The sequence below is a fragment of the Cryptotermes secundus genome, unplaced genomic scaffold (genome assembly GCF_002891405.2).
Source record: "Cryptotermes secundus unplaced genomic scaffold, Csec_1.0 scaffold236, whole genome shotgun sequence".
Lineage (NCBI taxonomy): Eukaryota > Metazoa > Arthropoda > Insecta > Blattodea > Kalotermitidae > Cryptotermes > Cryptotermes secundus.
Window position 1 is genome coordinate 424,848 of NW_019738958.1, and position 7,859 is coordinate 432,706.

The 7,859-nt window shown below is 38.5% G+C and overlaps 1 protein-coding gene across 1 annotated transcript in view; it reads left to right on the top strand.

Moving 5' to 3' along the window:
- The first annotated feature begins 283 nt into the window (after positions 1-283).
- Positions 284-7,859, top strand: part of LOC111871401 (scavenger receptor class B member 1) — a 69,914-nt gene continuing 62,338 nt past the window's right edge. Inside the window, exon 1 of the mRNA XM_023864489.2 lies at positions 284-348. The gene's annotated coding sequence lies outside the window, so the exon portion shown is untranslated. The remainder of the gene's footprint in view (positions 349-7,859) is intronic.

The window sequence follows — 7,859 nt, forward strand, 5'->3', positions numbered from 1 at the left end:
TCAACTTTGGCAAGTGTATTAACCAGCAATAAAATAATATTTGGCCCGTATAACATCACAAAAAAATCAAGTTGTAACATACGGTAACCACCAGATCGTATTCATAATTTGGTTTCATTGAAACTGGTTTTAATATCAGTGTTTCCGAATAGTATCTTAACCTTTAACGGGACCACGGGGCTGGCCGTGTAAAAGTCTGGAGGGGAGAGATTTATGCCACTCTCAGTGTGTTAGATGGTTGCTGCGAATTACCTCAGTAGTATCCGAGCAGTACTGTGGGAAACTCTACATATCTGTGCTTCAGCATCTGAGGTGGTTTGGGTGCGTTCTCTAGAGGCAAATAAACAGGTGAGCGATGCAGACACCTATTATTCGTGACGTAAGTCGCAGAACCCATAATCAGTGTGCGTGGCTTCTAAGAAGTTAGACTCAACACCACGTCTATAGGTACAGGATAGACCATAATATACGTCATAAATTCAAGGAAATGCACTGATTACGTAATAAGGATTTCTGGGAATAACAACGAATACACTTCCCTTTAACTGCTCTAGTGGGCAACGTCATAGCTCAGGCGGTTAGTCGCCGGATTTCCACTGCAGCGGCCCGGGTTTGATTCCAGATGAGGTCATGTGAAATTTTGCATGGATATTGAGGCAGGTTTCTCCTATTGCTTCGGTTTCCCCAGGAAATTTTCCTTCCACCTCCTCCTCAGTATTCAGTAATCATCAACTTAGAGCCTCGACACTATCAGCGACGTTAAAAAAAGAACTGAATGTCTTACTCACTGCTCCGAGGCTGCAAGTGTTCATAAGTTAATACACATGTAAAACAATTATCCCTTTTTTGCATCAGTTCCAATAAGACTTGTCAAACATGGCTCAAAATTTTCACATTCACCACGAATACCATTCATGCAGATAATTTGTAGGAGAGATTCGATTTATTCTTTATTTTGAAATCATTCTTCATGTGCCGTTTCGATAGACCCTAATGTAATAATTATTTAGAGTCTTGAGGAGGGATACTATTTACAGAATTTGAGCTCCTACCATGTTTCTAGTATACGTTATATGAAAGTGACACCAAGAAATATGTGTGTCTTTACGAAATGCATCTCGTACAAAATAACATTATCCTAAACAGTGGGTCCCAAATTGTATCACTACCAATGACCCCTCTTGTATTATTTTCCCCCCGACCGATCTCATGATTTGCAGAGGTTTCCTGTGCCCATCAAACAACTTTTTAATGCTAATTAAATATTTCCCCATTTTCGATCTCAAATATCTCCATGTCACTAAGTGTGCAATCAAAACAACAGAAGTTGGCAACGTAAATGTTTATTTATACGTAAGATCTGAGGTTTTCACGGCGGTGACTATGAAGAATGTTTTCTTCTGGGATGTTACGCCGTGTAGATATTGTGTAAATCGACGTTTCGGAGGAACATATCGACTGAGTCTGCAGCCACCTGCTCAACTTTGGTTCCTCGCTCGCGGATATTTATAACATGAAGATGATGGCGATATGTTCCTCCGAAACGTAGGATTAATCAATATCTACACGGCGCCATAACACATAAGACGGAATTCTTTATGTATACGGTTGGTGCCCGTTTGTTGATACCATGCCCAGACTTCACGTCCAATGATAACAGATTTGAACGTAAACCAAGATCCATATTCATATAATCATATTATATTTGTTTTACATAAAACTGCTGAAAAAGCCTGGAGATATGTTGTGAGGAATAGCATTAAGCATATCAGTGCCATAGATGCCAATTGAAGGAAATCGTTTATCACTTGCAACCAAAACAGTGATAAGTTCTGTTGAATGAAAACTGATCTCGACGAGATGTTACATGAATATTCTACAAGATCGATTTCTTCACTTGCATGTATATACCTTTTACATCTACGTTCATTGAACCCAAAATCCACATATTATTGATATTACGAAAGGAAAATAATGTGTAAAAGTGTTCTTAAATTTTTGGAAAATGTTAACTGATAAAATTTCATATTTCTTGAGAGAGATTTTCATCGGATGTGTAACAAAATCACAGAAGTGCGGAAGTAAATGAAATATGCCCATTTAAAGACGAGTCTATTTAATAGTCAATTTTGTCTTCTAATTTTAAAAGGATTGTGTCTACCTTTCATTCTCAAAATTAGGGAATTAAAATAGGTATAAAAGATCAGGTAAATATGCCACAATATCTAGATATAAAATCTTTTTTTAACGTATTCATGCGGTAGGATGTTCGTCTGAAATATCGGTAAACATCTACAGACTACATGGCGTACCGTCTCTTCAAGGCCACAGCAGTCATAACCTCAAGTCTCTCAAAAGACGTTTTTTATTCCTGAATTCTTCAATTGCTCAAATTCTTGTACACACTGCATAAGATTGCCACAATATTTTCAAGTTACTCTTTACGTAGATCCTGGGAGTCAGACTGTGAAAAACCAAATACTTCAGTTTAGCTCACAAACTAGAGCGCTAAACTTGTGCCTAGATTGTAAAATAGTTAAACACTATCAGATCTTACTTCCAATTACAAATATATTAGACATTAATATTAAACAAAGGTAAAGCTATGCCTCTAACAGACCATGCAGGCCCATAGGGTTGTGAGACGTCGAGGCTCTCATATTTTCTCCATACAAATCATCTCAGAGATGGCGGTAAAGTTGTCAGCCTTAGGCGCAGGCAGCCCTTTACCCCCAGGAACATTCCTGGTACTCATTTCTGTTAGTGGCTGAGTAGACCCCAAGGCCGTAATGAGGTTGGAAGGAATAGGTCAATTGAAAAAATCCACCCCATCAGGACTTGAACCCGCGACCTTCCGGCTTTTAGCATAGGGCCTCAACCAACTACGCTACCGCGTGCCCCAAACATTACTGTTATTATTATTATTATTATTATACTTCACTGAATGTTAAAATTATTATGCCTTGCAATAGTAAGACAAACGCCCATTGCCTCTTAGCGTAATTAGGACGTTTTGTTTGTGGCTCCCAATTTATAGAGACTGCGCAGCTCTGACATCGGCAGTCATCGTCCTTTATTGAGTGCAATTTCAAAATTTTTGCTGAGATTTCGCAAGTGTTTACACATAATCACATACAACTTTGAATCAGTTCATGCACAGGTAATTACGTATACTTCGTATAAAAAGGGCAAGATGTGAACATAAGTTGGACGCATGTTGAAGTAAATTGTGAGATGTATTTTCAAGACCTGCCATTCATGGGCGTTTCCCCATAATATTTAAGATATTTATAACGTTGTACGTTGGAAGGAAAAGTAACATACATAACTGCGATGATGTAATTTCTGTGTTGTTTTACCAGTAGACAACCAGATATCAACCTCGTTAAAATCTGTGGAACCGTACAGAGAGCATAGAAATAAAACACAAGGACTCCTATGTAGAACTCAAAATTTTCACTTTCCCTCTTTCTTCTTTTTTCTGCTCATGTTCCTTCTCCCTCGTCTTTTTCTTCACTTCGCCGTATAAGAAATCAGGCCTTGATGCAGTCATTTTGTCTTTTCCAGTCTTACTCGGTCGTAGGCTCTAGAATTTAGCCTGAAGAACGTATTCCGATAATCCTTTTGTGGTCATTCCATCCAGACCGTTGCTCCACCTTTATCTGTATATCTGCAGCAGGGATTTCCTCTTTCACAAGTAATTGATGACAGTACGCTGGCGAAACGACATATGGTTGTCGACCATTTTGTTAGGAGTGATATTGGTCACGTGATGCAAGCTATTGACGTCACAATATATTCAAGGTTAACACAACAGCTGGTTCCACCTACCACAATACTCTTTTTCGTCTGCTGTTCCCAGGTTGCATGCAAAAAATTTGTTCATGACTTTCGGTACGACCTACGTATAATTCGGCAGGAGATTTTTGTATTTGACGATAAAAGGTGAAAAGTTTATCTGTATCTTCATGCAAATTAGTAGGAGCTATTATCTGAGCTGCCCCCCCAAAAAGAAACATAGTTTAGATTTATTTGATTTGTTTCTTTCTTGTCCGCCACACTAGCAATAATATAAAAGATAAAACAATTCCGTCCAGTGTGACTGGACGGAATTGTTTTATATTTTATAATAGTTTAGATTTAGTTCCTCGCTGTATAAACTCTCATATGGGAATATCTGATCTTTTTAAATATTTGGATTATGTTTAATTGCCGTATTAAAGTGTGAAAAGTGACAATACAATAACCATGCGAAATTAATAAATGCTTTCCTCTAATTCGAACGACAAATAAAATGGTAGTCATGTTGCATTTTGTGTGGTGAGAGACGAATAATTATATAACATTTTTGTTTGTTGTTTAAAATTATTAACATCCGGATTGCGCCAAATTTCTAAATTATATTCGAGAAGTTCGGAACATCTAACGATATTATATCTCCCCAGATATTTGTCATTGACTTTCACTGTTTGTATGAATGAGTTGGAATACTTCTAAACTGATGAAGAAATCTGAATTGAGATATGGACGTTGCTGTGACACGTAAATCCATTGCTGGGGAACGAGTCGGCAAACACGTTTCCATGGAGATACATTTCTGGAAATCAGCACGTCACTGAGTGATAAACACGTTTCCATGGAGATGGATTCTCAGAAACCAGCCCGTCGTTGTGTGATACACAGACTTTTCCTTCAGTACGGAAATGAAAGTTGTTTTCTGTTGGAACACAGTTCCTGGGGGTATAAACAGGTCACCCTGTTCCTGGGGGATATAAATATAGGTACCTGACCCTCCAGTTAGATGGAGTCTCGAACCTGAGACAGTAAAATATGGTCATGAGTCCCGTTGGACTTGGATCTGAGAATGACTGAGCTGGCGAGAGCCAGCAGTAACTGTAAACGACAGATCCAAATCTCTCGTCTGAGGGGATGTTACTTTAACTGCAAGAATTCAGTTGGAAAATAAAATTACTGGTCGTGAGTCTCAAAGGGATTATGGCCAAGACGAAGTGATTGGCGGTAAACCGCCCGTCGTAAAGTAACTCTGACTCTGACAGATCAGGAGAAGGCAGCAAATGACAGACTAGAATGGAGCAAATCGTAGATTAGATAAGACTAGAAAGAGATCAGGCCAGATTAGAATTGATCAATTCGGCTGACGATTCATTGTGAGTTATTGTAATTTTTTGTGATTACGAGTGACTTGACATGGAGTTATCAGTAAATACAATCATCCAATCTAAACCCCGATTTTATTAGTCACGTCCCATACATCGTGAAAATATATTACTTCTCTTCTGAACTTCTAGCTTAGCTGTTCTTTCGTTGTACTTCGAAAGAACACTTATTTGAAGCACTTTTTCATTTAATAACACTAAATACAAGGAACGGAGTAAGCAACTACTGTACTCCAAGAGATGTACGTGAGTTTACGAACGGACGTGCCAATTGAAAGTAAAGTTCGAATAATAAAAAAAGAGGGCCGACAGCTCTGAAAATTGATGTCATATTTCACATGACCTCAGTTACTGGTTTCAGCTACATGAAGGCTGAGTTCATTAGCCTGCATATAGAGTTACACTTCACTTTCCCTCGTGAAACCATTTTTCTTTACTCACTTTTTGCAAGGAACTTGGATTGCTTAATGCCTACGAGCATATCAGCAGCTGGCCCACATGAGAATCAATTTCAAGTGATAATATCGTATTATCAAAATCCGTTATTATATTTATAACTCAGGAGCGTAAAAGATTGTTCCTGTAGCTACAACAAAGGTAGCTTAGTGAAGAATATCCTGCGAATAAACGCAGGAAATAATTGTCAAAGATGAATTTAAATCGCTGGAAGATCACTGCTTTTACAGTCCTGAAACACAGAATGTCGCACTCGTGGTTGAAAGGCTTTCCTAAGCCTATATGTTTATATTTGTTTGGTCTTAGGCAGACTTTTTGCATTCACGAGCAGAGCCTCAAAGAAAATTTTCATTCCTGACTGACTTCTCTAATACGGGAGCAAGTCTTTCTTAAGGGTGAATTAATAATTATTTTCCTGACTCAGAGATCAATTATTATGCAATATCTCCCAGAAAATAGGAAAATGTAACTTGTATAACATGTAAGTGCATTAATGTTAGAAAGCAAGGAAAAGAGTAGATCAGTCACACTCGTACGCTGGCTCTGTTGGTCATTTCCGTTGTCTCAGTAAGCAGGTGATCGAGGTAACACTCCCTGACGGTGAATTAAACCTTAGTTTGTGTATGCTTCTGCTGCTAACACAGCTTCGTTCCTTTAAGCGCCCAGTTGGTGTTACGAAATGAATACAGTAGAACAAAACAGAATTTTTCTGACCCCAGATTCTGCATATGTTTTTCACACTTCACTCAATAATTAGTACACATGGAGTTTTTTTCATTTCTCGTAAAATTCTTGCAAATAATTTTTAATCCATTAAGGCGTAATTAAATTTCTTTCCTAATAATTACTGTTGAATTCACTTCCTACCTTTCGATGTGTCCAAATATCATGTCCTCGAAAGAGATAAAATAAACAAACCCTTGAAACATTAAAGACTTAATTCAGCGATGCCCTACAATGGAAGAAAAATATTGATATTAATTTCAGTACTGTCAGTAATTTTTTAAGTACCTCAAGTTGTGAATATCAAAGCGCTAGCTAATTCGTACCAGCACTACAAAAACTTATGTGTGTACCAAGCATGCGGAACTGCAGCGAAAAGAAATTTCTAATTCTGTGTAACCACTTTTCTTTAGTGCCAAAATATGACGTCATTTCCCATCACTGGTTTTGTTCACAGCATTTCAGTTTCTGAAATAGTCTCTTTGATAGCCGTTTCAGTTGTCTTTTGTCTAAAAGTTTGTGATGATGGTAAATTGTTACAATTATTATTTTGCTGGACATTATCCATCATCCTGTCTATTCCAAAAAACAGTCTAGTTTCTATTAAAAACACAACGTTTCGGGAACTGGAATCTGTCCCCGTCTTCAGGTAAAACCTACTCAGTTGGGTCCAATAGACAGAGCTAGCCCCTATCTCCGGACAACTATGCCGATTTCCGAAGGAATTCATAAAAGAAACACAACTTAATCCGTCTGTGAGAGCTAAGAGATTTTGAAGCTAACATAATTTGAGGCTTAGCCCAAGAGAAAAATATCTTGAATGAAATCATCCCGGGAGAGAAGCAATACTCCTTGTGGTATACAAGCACAACAAAATCATCTGTGGGAGCTAAGAAATATTGAAGATATCCTAATTTGAGGCTTAGCACCAGAGAAATATCGTGAATGAAATCATACCGGAAGAGAAGCAATACTCCTTGTGGTACCAACATATGAAACAAATAGTTACCCAAACCAACTACACTTGACGTCGCTGTAGTCTCTTGATTTCTGCTGTAATGACAGGGGCCCAGATGGGAGAGATATCCACACTGGGTTGACTGATTGGATGGTCCAGCAGAGACATGTGGGCTGATTCCTTGTATCTTCTATATGTGGTGTTGGGTTCGATCTGCAAGACCTTCGCTTCATTCCAAAGAATTTTGTGATCTTCCTCGTATGCATGTTGGGCCAATTTAGACTTTTCCAGCAAACCCTGTGTCATATTATATTTGTGCTCCTTAATGCGTACTTCTAGGGGTCTGCTAGTTTCACCGATGTAACATCTGCCGCAGTCGCAAGGGATGCTATACACACACTGCTTCGTTTTCTGGGCATCTCTACTGGGTCCAGTTTTCATTAATGTCCCCCGGAGTGTATGTTTCGTTTTGAAGATTGTTCTAAGCTGAAAACGATTCCCGATGCGTCTGAATTTCTCGGCGATACCCTTGACATACGGAATGA